This window comes from Orbicella franksi, chromosome 6, assembly GCF_964199315.1.
Source record: "Orbicella franksi chromosome 6, jaOrbFran1.1, whole genome shotgun sequence".
NCBI classification, from domain to species: domain Eukaryota; kingdom Metazoa; phylum Cnidaria; class Anthozoa; order Scleractinia; family Merulinidae; genus Orbicella; species Orbicella franksi.
Window position 1 is genome coordinate 3,336,757 of NC_138150.1, and position 19,187 is coordinate 3,355,943.

Below are 19,187 nucleotides of genomic sequence, written 5' to 3' on the forward strand. Positions count from 1 at the left end.
ATTTATCACAAGTCGTCTAGTCAGGCACACAATGTAATTCAGCTGCTATACTATTTTATGAATATAAGTATTTCGTGCGGGTTCTGCTTAGCGGAGATTACGCCAATCAACAAATAATCGAAACTCCTTAATACCATTAGCACTGACTAATAGCGAAGCGCGCGAGTGACGTCATAACTCAGACAAACTCAGACAAACAAAACGGAAAGGTAGAAGATTTGATGCTCTTTCAAGCGCGTAAGCAAGTGTTTCTAAAACAATTTTTAAAACGAAAATTTGGCGTTCATTTTTCTCCTATTTCACTCAGAACACGCTTATGTTGTCTGTCTGTCGCGGGGTTCCAATAATTTGCATTCTATTTTTAGACTTCGCGTACGTGCTTCGTTATTGCATGGCATAAAAATGTTAATACACTAGCTACTTAAGAAACTGATATATTACTGTAAAGATTTGAAAACAATTTGTTTTTTTGAGCGATCTCAAACATTTTATTGTGTAGCTGGCGGTTTCAAATTTGAATTTTACTCGTTGCAAGAGAGAGAAACGCCGGAGCAGCGGGGACTCTGTACTCTTCACTCCTCTCTCGTCTCCGTCCCTCGTTTCTCTCTCGCGCCAGCGAAACGCCAATCAGAAACCACCAGTGTCGTCATTTAACATTTTATTGGAATATATGCTTGCATTTGCTGCTGCTCTTGTAGAAAATTAGATGCTAATCCCCTGAAATGATTTATTCGGTCCAGACACGTTTGATTACAATCTTGTGTCTTCCTTTGTCTGGTCCGGATCGTTCTAAAACAAAGCAGGTAAAAACAAAATTATGCTTGTGACATGTACTACTGTATTAAGTAGACCCCATATTAAGCGGACACTTTCTATTAAGTGGACACCAGCTTGAGTCCCTAAATTTTCATCCCACATTTGCTGTAATATACTTGACTCAGCGGACACCTCTGTTAAGCGGACGCGGACACCAATTTTGAGCCATTTTGTTGCAAAAAACCTGCAATAAGCGGACACTTCAAGGGCTTTTTACTAAAAGCACAGCTCAGACTCCTGCAACATTGTTCAGCGCTGTCGTTTTAATGCTAAGTAGATTATTTCAGATTGATGCATTGACTGACTGAACATTGTGCTATGAGCAGTCTTTGATCATACACTGTTTTACACTGTGTTATAACTGGAAAAGGGTTAAAAACTATTGCTGTACAACATATTACTAGTACCTGTTTTGAGCGGACACCCTGTATCAAGAGGACACTAGTGAGTGCCCCAAGGGTATACGTCCGCTTAATACAGGTTTCACTGTAGAAAAAACAAATAATCTTTTGCAGCATTTTTCAAGCTTTAACTGATACAACAAGTGAGATGAATTTTGTCTCAAGTCCGTTCGGTAACCGAATTTTTTCAATACGAGCATGATCATGTCTAGGCTCGATTTCCACCCCTCTAGATCAGATAGGGCGGTTTTAATTTATACGGGCGCATATAAGAATCTTCACTTCGTTAAGACCAGCATTCTTATCCCAGACGCAACGATCATAGTGTTTCACCAGCTCCAAGAATATACCAAACGGGCAAGTGTCGATTCTTTAAGTATGCGGACAGCCCTATTGAGCAGCCAGTGAAGTTTGAGTGTGTGCAAAGGACTAGAAGTCCTTGTATCGTGGACTTTCCATGTTGGCAACTGCCAGATATTCCACAGTTTGCAATTGTTGGTGCGTACCAAAAGGTAAGTAATTCACACTCCCCTTATTATATGGAGAAATCAAACTCCAATTCAACCTAACGAGACCTCGCGTACTAGGCTGGCCCAGTTTCGCGTATTAAGAGAACATTTTAACTTGGGAATTAGGGGTGAGGTAACATCTTGGCTAACTAAATGTGGGCTGCCCCCCTCCTAAAAACCGAGACTACTGAGAGAGTAACAAACGGTTTGACTAGTTCAGTGTAGTGGTTCAAATTGTTGGGCCTTTCTGTAAGTTGTATTTTTACCTCCATCTCCATTTCATCTTCAACAGCGAGATCGTTTTCTTCGTCCCAGGTAAATTTGTGACCAGGCAAAAATCCACGTAGCCAAGCCTTAAACGGGAAGAGTAATTTAGGATCCACCTCTTTAAGTCGGTCGTCTTTGGTTTCTTGAGTGAGACACAAAAGAAGCAGATAAGCTTTCAGAAACTAATAACCAGACTTGGATCCAGATTCAGGACGGCCTTTTAGATTAAGATGACTCGTTAGCATTGTTCGAACACAAAAGGCTATTGTTACGAAACAAAGCTCAGGATGCATTTTAACTTAGGCCGAAGACCTTCGTAAACTGAGCCCAGTAAGCTTATTCCAAAGCGCGCCATAAAGAGAAGAAACACTCAGTTTATGTAAAAACAACTTCAGTGGAGGATCTGGGCAGTGGTCCCAGAGTAGTCTAACTTTTGCATCAGGCTTTTTAAAGGTTTGGCGGAAAGTGGAGCGCGTTTTTCCCTCTTCCCCTCTCTCCTCCTCTCAGGAAGACCAGATGCTCAGGTTGATCCCAGAGAATCGTAGCCTGTATGGTTCCAAGGGCTGAAAAATCACCTTCCCCCCCTTAACATCCATCCTTTTTAAGCACCTATGAATAATTCATCCCTGAACGTTGGGAATGAAGCATTAAAGCTAGCTAACTGAATCTAATCACCAAGAGCAAAACTTCCGATCACTGTAAAAATCACTGCTGCACCAAAGGACAAGCCAGAAGTCCACAGATATGACAAGCTGTAGAGGTCAGCTATTGGTGTACTGCAAAACAAAAACAGGTGGGTCAGCTGAAGGAGGGTACGGAAACAAAATGTTGGGCTAAAAGAGGGAAAGGGTCAAACGAAACTCGCTCCACACCGCTACACCAGGGTACGGAAATGAAATGTTGGGCAAAAAGAGGGAAAGGGTCAAACGAAACTCGCCCCACACCACCACCAAATATTAAAAGTGTCCTCCTCCCCTCTACTGGAAGGTAATTCACTACTGCTTTGGAGTCGGGATTGACAGTTTGCCGTTTTCCTTGTGTTCTGTTTGGTAAGACCTCACTTGTAACTCACAGTGTGTCTTTAATGTGTATGGTGAATGGATTACAGATATATCTCAAGAAGATGAGGTATAAATGTGTTGAGTGTAAATTGCGAGTAAAGATGATGCCACATATGTTACTCCAACGCTTCCATATGAGTATCCTGCAATGCAGGCGTATTTTGGCGAGCGAGTGCACGCAGTTTGGATTCCCATCTTGGATTCAAACTCGCAAGAGACGAAAAGGGGTCTCAGGGAGTAGGCGTGAGGCTATAGAAGGAGTGACGTAAATCTACTCGGTCGCGAGCTAATACCGATAACTCGTGAACATACGGAAAACGCCTTCACTGCAGGCTACCGTATGAGATAACAGTGGCACCGTCATGCTTCTTGGTATGTGTCCGATTTTCCGTGGATTTGACCGTTAAACCTTCTCGTATATTGTGGTGTTACGGACTTTGCACATTACCTATAGTCTACTTCTAACCTTCTGTGTGGCTTGTAAGGGTTCTTTATCAATCCGTCACCATACTTGGCCAGAATCTCCGTTGAACGGTTGTTACATAGCAATGAGATATTTGCTGCGCAGGCTTGCGCATCCTGATAGAATGAGCATCTCCTGACCGAGCGGACGGCTGGGCTCGTATCAGGCGGATAGAAAAGTGAGCCAAAGAAAACCCATGTAGAAAACGAAACCCCGGCAAAGAATCCAATATAGGCACCCTACGTGAAAAGACATAACACAGCTGTGGTATTCATATCCAAATTTATTAACTTCTGACAACCAATCACAGGAGGCCAAGGTAAATTTTCAGTAGACGCAATCAGGAGACATGAAATTAAAATTTGACTCAGACACCGAAGAACCAGGCCTGATTGTCCATCTCTTTTAGGTAAATCAGCTGAGTTCACGTTAATTAATGTCAGAGAATCCGATTCAGATTCCGTTATTATTTATTTCAAGAGAATTTGCTGCTAGCAGCGATCGCCCCCGCCCCAAGGTTACCGGGCTGAAATTCGCTATGTAATCATCTCTTAATATAGTATATCTCCAAGCAAACAATTCCTGGTACCTTTGAGTTTATCCTTCGCACAAACATTGCAAGGGTACACACAGCTAGCATAGTTCCACCGATGATTCCATTTATACTGTAGGTAAGCTGATAAAAGAAGCGAAATATATTTTAAAATACTGAACAACAAGGTTCGCACTGTGAATACGACGTCAGCATTTGACAAAAGTGAAGCCTTGGAGCCGACTGGCTCATAGCTGCCGAAGCTTATCCCCGTTTCTGTAGCATGAGGCGGCTAGGAGTATTTCTACTCCCCCTGGACGGAATGCTAGTCCATCGCAGGTCACTCCCCCGCAATCTGTTACTGGGTTTCCCCAACAATTCGCTGGTACTCATTTATAATCTTAGGTGGAGAGAAGCACTGTGAGAGTTAAGTGTCTTGCCCAAGAACACAACACAGTGTCCCCTGCCAGGGCTCGAACCTGGACCGCTCGATCCGGGGACAGGCGCACTAACCATGAGGCCACCGCGCCTCATTGAACAAACTGAGCATCAAATATTCTCTATTTTTGAAGTGAGTCTACCCTTACACTTTATTTTAAACGTACTGTTAAAGTAAAATGAATCCACCCTGGTAAAAATGAATTGTTAAAGAATTGGTTCATACTTAGCGTGCGTATATCGAGTTATGGCTGCACGCGAGAAGTTTAGAGAGCAAGCAAGAAGCGTAAGAGTTGCTCGAGGCGATAACTGAGAGTTACTCTAGCTTCTTGAGTGCTCTCCAAACTTCTCAAGTGCATCCATAACTCCATATACGCACAACTGAAAGCATGAACCAATTCCTTTATCACATGGCGACAACAACTTGGGCGTTAAAACATGTTTTATTTGCAATTCACTACAAAGTTCTTACAACGCAAGGTGAAGGAAAGCATGGGTAATTTGGATCCTAATACGCCACATAAAGACGAGTAACGGTTATACGAAAACGTTTAACCTGGTTTCTGAAATGGTCAACGAAAAATTCGCTTCTTCAAATTAATTATGATGAAAATGTAGGCAAACAAAGTCAAAAATACTCGGATCAATATCAGCAGCTGGGTAAACCACATAATATAATTTTACTAAATAAATTTACGTTGATTTGTAAATGTTATCGTCTTTATGAAAACCGCGCTACATAACTCAAGGTAATAAAGTTAACACTTTACCCTAACACTTTAACGTGTGCACAAGTAAAATCTTAAACTGTCATTTTCAAGACCCCGTAGGAATCCCCTTAAAATCGCCACTTTTTAAGACCCGTTCAATGTGAGACGTTAAAAGACGATCACTTTTAAGGCTCCCGGTTAAAAGTCTCACTTTTAAGCCTCCTTAAAAGTCCCACTTTAAGACTCCTTAAAAGGCTCACTTTTTAGACTCCTTGAAAGCCTCGCTTTTAAGACTCCTTAAAAGTCTCATATTTAAGCCTCCTTAAAAGACTCACTTTTTAAACTCCTTAAAAGTCCCACTTTTTAGACTCCTTTTAAAAAAGTCTCACTTATGAGAAAAAGACGAAAAAAGTGACTAAGACATAAAATGTCTAAGACAGAAAATACGTCTAAGACAAATAAAATATTTAAGACGAAAAATAAGTCTAAGACGAATCAAATGTTTAGGACGAATAATACGTCTAACACAAATTAAATGTCTAAGACTAATAAAACGTCTAAGACAAAAAATACGTCTAAGACGAAAGATACGTCGAAGACGAATAAAATGTCTGAGAGAAAAATTACGTCTAGGACGAATAAAATGATTAAGACGAGTAAAATGTCTACGACAAAAAAATACATCTCAGACGAAAGAAATGTCAAAGACGAAAAATACGTCTAAGACATAAAATGTCGAAGACGAAAAATAAGTCTAAGACATATAAAATGTCGAAGACGAATAAAATGTCTAAGACGAAAAAAAAAGACAAAAAAGAAAGTGTCGAAGACGAAAAATACGTCTAAGACGAATAAAATGTTTAAGAGAAAAATACGTCTAAGACGAATAAAATGTCGAAGACAAAAGAAGCGTCTAAGACGAATAAAATGTCGAACACAAAAAATACGTCTAAGACGAATAAAATGTCTAAGACGAAAAATACGTTTAAAACGAATAAAATGTCAAAGACGAATAATACGTCTAAGACGAACAAAATGTCTAAGACTAAAACTACGTCTAAGAAAAATAAAATGTCGACGACGAAAAATACGTCTCAAACGAATAAAATGTCGAAAACGAAAAATACATCTAAGACGAATAAAATGTCGAAGACGGAAAATACGTCGAAGAAGAATAAAAGACTGATAAGTCGTCTTGGACGAGTTATAAGTCGTCTTATAAGTAGTTATTTCCATCTCAAACTTTTTTGGTAAATGTCCTATTGGGGGCTCCGTATAAGAGGAATAAAATTTCTAAGACGAAAACATTGTCTAAGATGAAAAACATGAGGAAGGAATGAAATGTCTAAAACGAATAAAATATCTAAGACGAATAAAATGGTTAAGACGAAAGAATAGCTAAGACGAACGTACAATACGTCTAAGAGGAATAAAATGTCTACGACGAATAAAATATCTCAGACGAAAAAATCTAGCACGAATAAAATGTCTAAGACGAATGAAGTGTCTCAGACGAAACAGTCTAGCACGAATAAAATGTCTAAGACGAATGAAATGTCTCAGACGAAGAAAATATCTAAGACGAATGAAATGTCTAGCACGAATAAAATGTCTAAGACGAGTAAAATATCTGAGGCAAAAAAATGGCTAAGATAAAAATACGTCTAAGACGAATAAAATGTCTAAGATGAACGATACGTCTAAGACGAAGAATAGGTCTAAGACGAATAATACTTCCTAGACGAATAATGCGTTGCCCGGGAACAGAAGGACGTTTGAATCGCTTCCTAGCCATAGTCGTGTAGTTCGGCAGATTTTGTCGAAGTTAATTTCTTGCAGAACTTAATTCAAAAGTTTGATTTAGACGTCGTGCTACCACCATGCTTTCGTCAAACTTCATTTCTGAATTTAGTTCGACACCGCAGAATTACGACCTCTGAACTGGGTCTATTAGAAGAAAGACGGATATTTTCGTCTTAAAAACGAAAATATCCGTCTTTCGTCTCGGACGAAATATCCGTCGAAGACGAATTATTTTTCTAAGACGAAAAATATTTGTCTCCTCTTATCTTTAACAAAATTCTCAATTGTGATTGGTTCTCCGTGCGCGTACTTGTCAGGCAATCGTTGCGCGACTGCGTGGGTGATTAATTCTACGTATCTAATTGGAACTTTTTTAATTAATTAGATACCTGTATTTAGATACCTACTTGTCTCGCACGTCGATTACGCTGACTTTAATTGATTCTTTCTCAGTATTTGCTTCAGTTTTTAAAAATTATTTATAGCCCGGCCTTATTAGTTTTAAATCCCAATGTCTAGTCATTCCTGTTTCAGTGAGTTTCTTTTGGTCATTCGATCACTTTTTGCTCCGTTGAACTAATTTTTACACATGAAATACAAGTATCTTCTTTCAAAAATAAAATTTAGGTATTACGTGACTTTCGGCACCCCTTGAGTTGTTCCGGTTAGGCGGGCCAAAGTGTTACCCCACCTTCCGAGGCGAGACAACTCGTCCACCTGAGTTGACTCGCCCCACGAGACAACTCGGCGACATTCAGATGAACGGTTGTTTGACTTTCGTAGCGACACAGTGCAAAGTTAACTCTCCCAGGATAACTCGGAGGAGGGTTGTCTCAGGCACCCGCTCTACCCACCCGAGAGCATATAAATGGGGCCTTAATGAAGGAAACGACATAAGATATATGTTTTTGGGTAGTCGTGGTGGAGGCAGACCAAGACAAAGAAGATTAAGACAGGACAGCGAAAAGGCTTTTGCTCTCAATGGTTAGATTTTGTAGGGATATTAAAATTTGACAGCAGTTCCTTACCTGCAGCACCATTATACCAGTGTATTTCACAGCAAATGCTCCAGCCATGACTATCCCACCGAATACAACCGCTGACGAGGCAAAACACTTGACTATGATTCAGCCGAATTATAATTATGACTAAATCAGTCAATCAATCAATCAATCAATCAATTAATTAATCAATCAATCAATCAATCAATCAATCAATCAATCAACCTTTATTTATACACGATATCTTATCATAATCAAAGTGGCTATGTGCAACTCAACTTGGAAAATGGATCGTCTGTAAACAGTGACAATTTTGATGCCACAGACTTGAGGTTTTAATCGTAGGTTAAGTAAAGTTAAAGCCTACTGGCAAAACGCAACGGTAACAGAATACAAGAGGAGAGTGGCACCGTTTAAAACATTTATGAAGTTATTGGTGATTCCCGTCCGAGACAGTTATAAAGAAAGTTTGTCTTCTTGTCCGATCAGAACAAAGCAAGTATAACTGGATTCTCACTATCATTCCTATCTTTTTCTATATTATAAAAACGTTCGTGGGAAAATCTATTCAACGTGGATCATTTCTGCGGTAAGATATTGAGTACTTGCGTCAGAAACGCAAAGAATAACTAACTTGATAAGGTGCAATCGACTGTAAAACGGCCTTGGACAGCGAGATGTTCGAAACTCGGAAGGACCTTTTACATGAAAAGGTCGGGGATGCTTGTCGTCTCGGGTATAAATCAAGGATTCTGGTGTCGATGACGACACGTCAACATTATTAGCTGTCAAAGTATCATTAATAAAAGAAACGCTTTCATTTGTTTTCTGCTGATCTCTCGCTTACGCGAGTCGGGTCTATAATTGCGCGCGGGATCCTTTCTTGAACAGTAGCTAGTAATCAAACCTATTCCGTTTTAAGTGGTATCTTTTTGGGGCCTAATGAAACTAGAGCAACGCCCACCTTAGTCCTCTTTAGGAGTTAAATTCAAATTTTCCCACGAGTGTTCCTGACCTTCTTATATGAAAGACCCTCCCCACGGGGTTCCAAATGTCTAACAGGAAGTGAAGGAGTGAAGGAGTGATCGGGTGAAATCGTCTCACCACTACAACTTGGAAAATATTTATATTTTCCAAGTTAAAAATGGTCTTCCTAGGAGTCGTTTGACAAATTACAAAAAATAATGTATTAACTATGTTAACAGGAATACATTAATTAAATTAAGTCCAGTTTATTATTTGTAACCATTTTTAATAGTAACTTAATTAAGTATTTTATTGTAAATAATATCGTATTTTAGCATTTTATTGTAAATAATATATTTTTAGCATTCTAATTATTTTAAGCTGAGGGCCCCAAGTTTATCAGTAACTTAAGTTACTGTCACGGGTCACCCTCATTAAATAAAGTCTTTCACTTCACTTCACTTCACTTCACTAACCACCGCCCCCTCCAAAAAAAAATGAAAAAAAAAAGTCACTAATACATGTATCAATTTCCTTTTCCTCCCGGTCATCATGGCGAAAAAATTATCCCTATAGCTATTTTCGTTAATTTTGTATGAATTTTCAATGTTTGTAAAATTGCCCTTTCCGATGTTGACGACCGAGGAATAGTAGAGAATGGGACGAGTTGGCTTCTAACCTTATCTCGGAAATAACAATATTTTGTTTCTGAGAAGAAGATATAGGGGTATCGAATGGTCCCGTTCAATTTAAAAGTGCTCACAAAATTGGGCCTTTGCTCAAATTGCTCGCGAACATGAGACGAGTGCTCGCTTGCTCGTGCTCGCAAAATATTTGCAACTGCTCGCATGCCCGGATTCTGGAGTCTGGTAGCATTTAGCTTCTTCCCGTGCATAGAAACTGGCTTTAGATCTCCTTGAGCGTTAATCCACTGACTTACGTGAAGCTAAGCGGGGTAATTTGGTATCAAACAAGGCATACTGGTTGTTAGCGCAGTAGGCAGCTGAGATTGCCTGAGCCGCGATAAGATCCTAACATGTTGCCTCTAGCTTTGTGCTTAGTGTCCTGAGTTTGGAAGTGTCAGCCAGATTACTTGGCGCAAAACCACTTTTTCTTTTAATTTAAAAGAATGATTCCAGCTAGCAGAAAATTTACGAAGTGCTCGCTGCTCGCCATCTGTATTTCCTGAAGTGCTTGCTGCTCGCAAGACAAATTTGATCACTGCTCGTGCTCGCAAATATAAACGTACTGCTCGCGTACTCGCAAATGCTCGCAAAGACCATTCGATACCCCTAGATATGCTAGCATGCGATAGTGTGTGTCAAAATCGTTGCAAAATGCAAGGAAGATGTGTTTTTGGAGGCTGTAGCTATACAGGATGTGTAGGATAGAGTATTTCTCTTCATTCAATACCTCGGTCTCGAAACTCGACCAGAAACGAGAAAAAGATCAAAGAAGTGGGCTGATCTGTGCGAAGCTATAGCCGGGAAGCCATCAAGGATTTCTTCGTTCTCGCGTTCGCCGCTTCTGTGAAAACCTGTAAATTGTTCTCTCTCTCTCTCTAGGGGAAAGCTCGAATTTGGGATGAGCTGGAAGCCGTTTGACTATTCCGAGCGCAAACGATCCTTCGAGTCCCAGACGAGACTATTACACGGTAAGTTAAACGCATCGCGTTTTTTGTACTCGAACTAGTATGGGTTTTTTTTACGGACAAAATATCGAACGTGGATGCATCAATGTTTTGTTCAATTACGTTATTGTTATGCGTTATAATACAAGTTGTAAAATAAAATAAATAAATTTCGTCCGGGATACATTTATTTTGGATGTCTGCATCGATGTTGTGTTTGTAAAACTCCGCCTCAGGTACATTGGGGAAAGATTATAATGGATTTTATACGTAATCATAGCCAGTTGTTTTTATTATTAATTGTTTTATTTCCTCAAAATAACAAAACTTAAATAATTATGAAGAAAACATTGCTCACCGAGTATTTTACTGATTCTAGCGGCGTCTGAGTCAGTCAGTGTTGTCTTCTTCTTAATGATGTCCTCCAGTGCCACCAAAGACATGGAATTTAGAGCTGATGATGTAGTGCTGTAAGACAAATATGTATAATCTATGAGCCATTCATCACAATCAATATCTGGTTCCACACTAGTACCCTGACATTAAGTCGTCTAAGAAAAATGAAAGTTTTAGAGTTGAAGAATTATCATCACAGTTTTTTTCTCTCAGTATGCTTTACTCAGCAGCCTGGGTAACTTAATTTTTACTTTTGCGCATATAGCACCCTGCGAAAAAGGACTTAAAGATGTCAGAGAGCGCAGCCAAGAGCTTCTATACTGATAATGCAGTACCTACTGGCCAATAGTATGTTTGACTGATTGATTGATTGATTGATTGATTGATTGATATTTACACGCGTAAAACTATACGGACTGCGCACCGGCGGGCGAGTTCTTAGATAAGTGGCAGTATCGAAGTATTTAGAACATGTAATCTGGGCTCAACATGAGCTGTGTATTTTTCCAGGCTACTGGTCAGCTGTTCGTACCCTTCTCTCCAACCATATTGACATCTCACATGGACATCTACAAGCAGTTTCCAAAAAATTATCAAGCTGTAGACTGCTCGGTACATAAGCTCCAGGACCCGGTTGTTAAAAGCACGATTATGCTAATCTACGATTAGAATCAGTTTTAATTCATGATTTTAATATAATAATAATAATAATACTAATAATAATAATAATAATAATAATAAAAACAACAACAACAACAATAATAATAATAATAATAATAACATAAAAATAATTAAAAAATGTAATTGTAATTTATAATTATAATTTCCGTGACGTGACCTAACCTCAAATTCCAAACTAGAAAGAGCGATGAAAATTACCCTGAGAAAAACCGTAGGAGCAAGGTGTGAACCAAGAAGAAATTCAACCCACGTATGGCAGCGAGCCGAAATCGAACCCGGACCACTTTGGTGACCACATCTTACCATAACTAGCTGACCCCCTTCTCCCCACCCCTATGACTTTAAGAACAAGATTGTACCTGAGAGCGGCGCCGTAAACACAGGCTGTAAACAATCCCGGCAAGCCTTTTAAATGTCCAAGTTTGTTAATGACAAAGTACGGAAGAACCTGAACAAATTATTCAGCACATTATTAATTATCGTCATATTAATTTTCCATAGAAATCTGTTTGTATTCTTGAGCGGACAGGTGAAGAGAATATAAAATAATCATTCAGACTGTCTTCATGTATTACCGAATTCTCTCGGAGTGACGCGGTCGCATAGTTGCAAAATGCTATCAACCTCAGGCTACGACTTCGGCTGATAACACTCACCACGTCCTTGGTTATTAATTTTAGATCACTAAAAATATGACAACGCGAACGTTGAACCAAATCCTGCCCCATGATTGGCTACCTAGATTGGCTGTCTTACCCCGGCCTCGGGAGTGCCTTCTGTTTCCCGCAAGAAAATTTTGTTCTGTATGCTATACAAAAAATTAACAAATTGACGTCAGTTTTTCAAGCGTCCGTCCTGTTATTGATCATGAATTTCGTCGTAACATTGTCACAGTGGATCCGCAGACTACTTTGACAACGTCAGTAACATCAAAATGAAACATTGGCCGCTACTTTCACATGTGCACGTAGTGATTTGGCACCATTTCCTACCTGATCTCCCGTTGTGATCTTTCTTTGTTCTTTCAGATCACAATCGGCGTACGTGGCAAATATCACCATTCCGTCCAGCACGCAAATAGTTACCACGAGAAACAGGCCTGGGAAGTTCAACCACAGTGCTCTATGAAACATGCAAAAGGGAGTTACTGGTTTAAAGTATTCCATTCTTTTTGAGATAAAAACACATAGTTTTAAGTTTGCAAAACATGTTTCGGATGACCAACATCCATCTTGAGTTAAATACAAATGAACCGCTAGTCGGTCTCATGTAAAAGCGAACATTTATAGAATACACGAGTACTAAATAATCGATAAATAACAACATGAATATGAAGCACTAGAAAATACAATGGTCAGAAAACAATGTGTCGTGTAACACGGAAAATTAAAATGAAAGTATTAAATTAACACGAATGACTTGCTTGTTTAATGAGGGTTTTTCCCACCAGATGTATAAGGCCTCCTTGATTTTCAGTTGAGATGAGGTGGAGGCGGTGTCAAGGATTGAGAAGCAATTTTCTGAGCATAAAGCTTTGCATGTTTCTGACTCATTGATGTGCTGAGAGATGTGCGAGTTTCTATCGGATGTTAAATGTTCACGAACACGTGTAGCAAGTCGCCGACATAAGAGGTGCTACAGCCTGCGCAAGAAATTTGTAAACAACACAGGATCGTGATAATTTAGATATGGCATCTTTGGCACTAAATAATTTCCTGATCGATCTTGTATGGAGCAAACACTAACTTGATGTTTAAGTTCTTACAATAGCGTTCGGCTTAGCGCTTGATTCTGTCTTGAACGTTACTCGAGAAAGGGCCAACAAAAGGTAATTTGTAATAGTGCGTGCGACTTTCATTTGATCTAGTTACTGCGGAAGCGAGCAACGTGGAGGCAAAGAATTTGCTGAGGTGTTGTTTGGCAGTTCTGTTCACAAGACTAGATGGAAACTGATTCTTTCCCAGAATATTGGTAATTAAGATCTTTAATTTTGTTGTGGAAGCCAATCCAGGTGTTATTGTGTTATCAAAATAAACGTAATTTTCTTGTTGTTGTTGTTGAAAGTAATTGTACATCGCAAAAATGATCCACATACTCATTCTGGTGGTATCCACCTCCAGTGACAATGGGTGCTTAAATAACAACATAAAAAATTTTACACCAGTGAGAAATGTTTGCCTTTTTGGTGAAAGTTGTTTAAACCTGACCTTCTAGCATCTCTGAGCGTCTTTACTGCAAGATACCGCTGGACAAAAATCTGAGCGATAGCCCAGATTGGAAGTACACCGAGAGCCCCTCCTATGGTAATTGTCCAAAATGTGTTGCGAACCCGGGGGTCTGGGTTAAAGCTGAAGAAAGAAAGAGTGAAACGTTAATTATAGAAATCCATATTCATACATGATATGCGAGCAGTTTGGCTTCGTTTTGGAGAAGGCGTCCGCGGATAAGAGTCCGAAATAGATTGAAACTGAAGACTGATAAAAACATTCAAACCACACGTTTATAATGATTGCCGTAGCGTGATTCCACCTTCACTAAGTAACAGCACCCGACAAATAAGCCTCATTCTCATTCTTGACGAACGTCTCTTAAGCAACCAACCCCTAAATTGAGTTCACCTCCTATTTCTCCGAAGGTTTCCACTTAATAGAAGATCGACTGTAGATTCCATGCCGGCCATGCGTCTGTCCAGTAATAAATCACAGATGACGTCAAATTGCGGTAAGTACAAATATTTAGATGTTTTTACTACAATTTGACGTCTTCTCATTTTTGACGTCTTCCCTCTCCAAGAAGAAGGGTTCAATCTCGATCCAGTTAACTATTTTCTTCGCATTATTTTGCTATGAAGCAGTTGCTGGGGAATGTCAACTATGTGTAGCACTAATCTCGAATGGATATATGCAGTATACGCAATCTGACAAAGTCATCTGCCAGACGTTTTCACTGTGATGTCACATTTTAGTGCCAGTGTAACTCAGTATAAGCCCCCTTTATAACTTCAGTGCCCTTATGTTACTAGTAATGTCTGACTAAAAATACGCCATTATTTTTATAATTTCATGAATAAAGACTCGGATTTGACTTTTCAAAGTTATCACCTTCGTGATAGTGCCCTCTTTAGCTGGAGCTCATGATTTGGGAAGTAATTTATACTTACTCGAAAAAGTTAATTCGTCCGTGCTCCTTGTTAATATCTCAGACTTCCCTCAGACTGCCAACTTCTACTACTCCTCCGACAGCTATAATGACGAGACCCGCCAGAATAATCACCGACTGAAACACGTCTGTCCACACCACTGCTCTCAGGCCACCCTGGAGAACAAACAATTCAGATACCACTTGGATCCGATATATCCCCTAGAGTACTTCCTTGGAGGGGTCAGAATGCATTTTGCTGAGTTTGGTTTTAGGTGTTTCAGTCAACTGATGACGGTTAGCATTTTTGAACCATTTCAATCTTCAACCTTGTAGCATACGCCAAGAATCTGCAGTGATTTTAAGCCATGAATAGGGTACGTACCCGATGGTTGCATTTTGCCTCAGTTTTTGAATTCGTTCTGGTCCTGGAGCAAAACTAAGACTCACCCCACGAAAGCATTTGCTAAATAAATACCTCTTATACGTACCAGAGATGTATAAAAAACGCAAACCACACCAGTGGCCAAGATAGAAACTGTCAGAGGGATGCCTGCAACTGCGGTGAAAGACCAGCAAGTTAATGGCATACGAGTGAAAAGCGAGAAGATATTATTTTCAAATGCAGCAAGCAAACGTAACTACACTGGTATAACGTCTGTTTATAGTAATTTAAGCGTTGAAAAGCGCAGACAGATATCCAAAGGAAAAGTGTTTCAGAAACTCCCACGGGATATTGCCAGAAAAATTGGCTGGGGTTGTGCGGTCCGCTTCCTAGAAATAACCCTTTTTATATTATGACGTGACCAAAAAATTGATACCCAACAATATATTTAGGACCTGACCGTTCAGAATCAATAACCTGTTTCAGACCTGCATTAGCTTATAACTAGTTCCCTTGTTCAGACTGATCTTAAAGGCTTTTGTTGATGTGAAGGGCTTTTGTTGATGGTCTTATTGATAATGATGAAAAAGTAGCTTCTTCTAAAAAACATACCCGATTAGTAGACTAGAGTGTAAAAACCAATATGACAAAAAACGATACCCTATTTCGAGTCGCACATACCTATATATATATAACCCAAATAAGGAAATACTCCCCTTCCCTCGTCCCGGGCTCCTTCCCGACATCGGAGCTATCAGGCCACCCCGGCTAACTTCAAAGGCATTCCCCAGCCCAACGGACCGATATATTTATCGACGTGTTTGTTGTTCAGTAATTTGCTCTCCCATTACCGTTCACTCACCAGCTTCCAGTGCCAGCGATGGAGCGAACAGCGCCACGAACAGGTACAGAGTCTGGGTGAGAAAAATAAAGTTGAGACAGGCATTATATGCGCCTAAGAAAAACTTCTTCACAATACAGCAGAACACAGAATGCTGAATACATGAAGGCAAAACGTTGTAACTCCATTCCAACCCTGGAATGGTCGGACTGACACTTTAATTCTGTAGTAGTTATGTCTCAACTAGGAGACTATGTTTTCCTTGAAATGATACTAATTTAATTACTTTGCGAGTAACGTTTCTTACCTAAAAACATTGTAATTAACACTTTGACCAGTTGAGGTGTATAAAAACTGCCCCAAAATAAAAATGCAATTGAGGGCAGGCTTTCCTGACTGCAGCAACAAATGGGTTTGTACACTCCATCAGCTCTAATTTGGGTTCCCCATTTGTCGGCATAGGTTCACCAAATCTATTAGACTACGAGTAGTCCCTCTTTCGCTTAGTCCGTCATGCGTGACGCGAAACGAAACCGCGAGAAAAAAATGGCCGCGCGAAATCCTGGAGGCGAGGAGCGCGCGAAAGGAGGGACCTTTGCCTAAGCCCAAGCAACGCAAAAATATGAGTGGCTCATGTTAAGGGCGTTGACACCGTGTTGTCAACATTCGAGATATGTGTGACGTCTTGCAGGAATGTTTCGGAACCGGAGAAAATCGAAGCGGTACCAATTTGAAAGAAAATCGAAGCGTTGGAATCGCGCTTCGCAAGCCGTGATGTTCTTGCGAATCTGTCAACAGGCTTTGGAAAGATTTGAATTTATCCAGTATTTTGTTTGGCAAAGCTTTCCCCCTCCAAGCCGACTGCGAGCGTGTTACTGATTTCGCCGCTCAGCAGCATCGTCCAAGTCAGCGAATATAATTATAAAGTTCAATAAGCTTGGCCTTTCTGCTGTCCATTTGACAGATTGAACCAGACTTTCACTTGAAACCGGACATTTACCTGAAAGTTTCCACTGCTATCGGCAAACATTTCACCGCAGTTGGATGATCTCGTATGTCAAATACATAACGTAAATTCTCGGTTGAAACTCTGCATTTGAAATTTTCGCAATGACTTTTAGATTTACACCTACAGACACAGCGAAAATCGTTACAAGGATACCTCATTCGCCGTCTTCTTTTCAAAACTTCTTTGGCAGTTTCGCTGAACGAACGTTGAACGAAGATATACTTCTCACGGCATATGTTTTTGCCTGGTTACTTGAAGAGTAGAGTAGAGTAGAGCAATTTTATTCAGGATATCTCCGGGGGTTATTGACAACAGGCGATAATAAGAGGAGGTCAAGATGAGAAATCCTACACCGAAAAATCACTCGGCCGTGAAAGGGCTTAGGCTGTAGTCCCTCCTTTCGCACGCTCCTCGCCCCCAGGATTTCGCGCTGCTATTTTTTTCGCGTCACGCACGACGGACTAAGCGAAAGAGGGACTACTCGTAGTTTACAAATCTATAACAAGGTAAATTTGGTAAATTCCCCCTTTGGAACGAAGTAGTTTGTGTAATAACTTTACAACATAGCGAAAAACGTCCGTTTTTATATGTCTTAGTCTAAAAGTCGTAGAGGTAGTATTCGTTCTTCGCCAATCAGAATTTTTTTTTTTCCAAATTGAGCTACGATTACCATTTAATTACATTGCTCATGAAGCTGTCCAAATTACAAAATGAAGATTAAAAACTTAACAAAAATAAATAAATAAATAAATAAATAAATAAATAAATAATTCAGGTCAGATACTTACAGATGCAACTATGAAGGAAAAGCAACCCACCATTCTCATGCCAAGAGAAAAACGTCTTTCAAGGTACTAATCGGTATATAAAAAAAAAAAAAAAAAAAAAAACAGATAAAGCGTAAAACTAGGGCAGCAAAGTCCTAAAAGGGACAATTTAATTTTGATTATTATGTGACTAGTTAAGATGACCCAAATCCTTGCCTGAAATAAAACCCTTGGTTAAAAAGCACAGAAGCATTTTCTGAAGTCACGAATCTGACCTCCTTTCAAACAACTCGCCCGTGCACATCTATTAAGCTTGCGGAAATTCTTCTGAAATAACTTGGGTAATCAAATAATAACTTCTGTGAGTTTTTGGAAAAATAAAATGGAATTATTTGTGTAACCGTTTTCTATTTTTTGAATTTCAGATTTTGATCATAAAATAATTAATTGGAGCAAATTTAGGTAACTCCTGCCAGACGCTGCCCCACAGATTTACCTATCCTAACTGGAATTAGTATAACGGTTTGAGTCAATTTTATTATTTATTTCGACGGTTTTAATTAGTTCACATCGCATTATCCGGCGTTGGAGCGGCCGCTGAATCTTCAGATCTATGGGCACTGAACGTAAAGGCTAAGTTACATGCGCTAAGATATCGGCACAGCACCTCATATTTTTCGGAACCGTCCAGACAATAAGACAGAGGTTTTTTTCTTACTGGGCATGATTCCAATTTATCGGTAGCCCTAATATCTATCTATCTGTTTTTTGTTTTGTTTTGTTTTGTTTTTCGAAAAATTATACAAAAACGTTTCTTTGTAATTATAATTGTTGCCATGTTGTTAGTGATAGGGTATGGTATGTCGTCTCAACCTCATGAGAAGTCCCCAGTAATAGGGGCGAACGAAATGTAGCTTACCTCATTTACAGATGTGATCTTGATCCGTCTAAACATAGGAATATACACGGTGCTTACGGCTGCATAAACCAAAACGTAGCTTAAGATAACAACATAAAACTGGGTTCCATAAGTGTATATCTCTCCCGGCAAGCCCAGTATAGTTATGGCTGAGAGGGACGACACCAGAAGAGATATCGCGACTGGCCACTTTTTCATTTGTCGGTCTCCCAGGAGATATTCAGCAGTTGTCTTCTGTTTTCCACCAGGTCCGCAGCCGTACCATACTCCGATCAGCGCCGAGATCAGCAACATGATGGAGAAAACCACATAGTCAACAGCACTGAATCGATCATCGACAGCCATACCTTCGATTAAACACTATCGACCAAAGGTAGACCACTGATTATAGCTTAAACTCTATTTTAATGGAGTTTAAAGTAGTAGCCGGAAATTTATTTTTTAGACTTTAGAC

The 19,187-nt window shown here is 39.7% G+C and overlaps 1 pseudogene across 1 annotated transcript; it reads right to left on the reverse strand.

Annotated features, from left to right (window-relative positions):
* Positions 1-19,078, reverse strand: LOC145490206 (sodium-coupled monocarboxylate transporter 1-like; annotated as a pseudogene). Its single transcript, XR_014049674.1, has 14 exons — positions 18,734-19,078; positions 17,836-17,901; positions 16,060-16,111; positions 15,304-15,371; positions 14,835-14,989; positions 13,882-14,022; positions 12,667-12,796; positions 12,034-12,122; positions 10,956-11,065; positions 8,029-8,099; positions 4,107-4,193; positions 3,521-3,756; positions 2,669-2,769; positions 1-2,135 (listed from the first exon to the last, which is right to left on the reverse strand). The product of XR_014049674.1 is annotated as a sodium-coupled monocarboxylate transporter 1-like (transcript).
* Between the last annotated feature and the right edge of the window lie 109 nt (positions 19,079-19,187).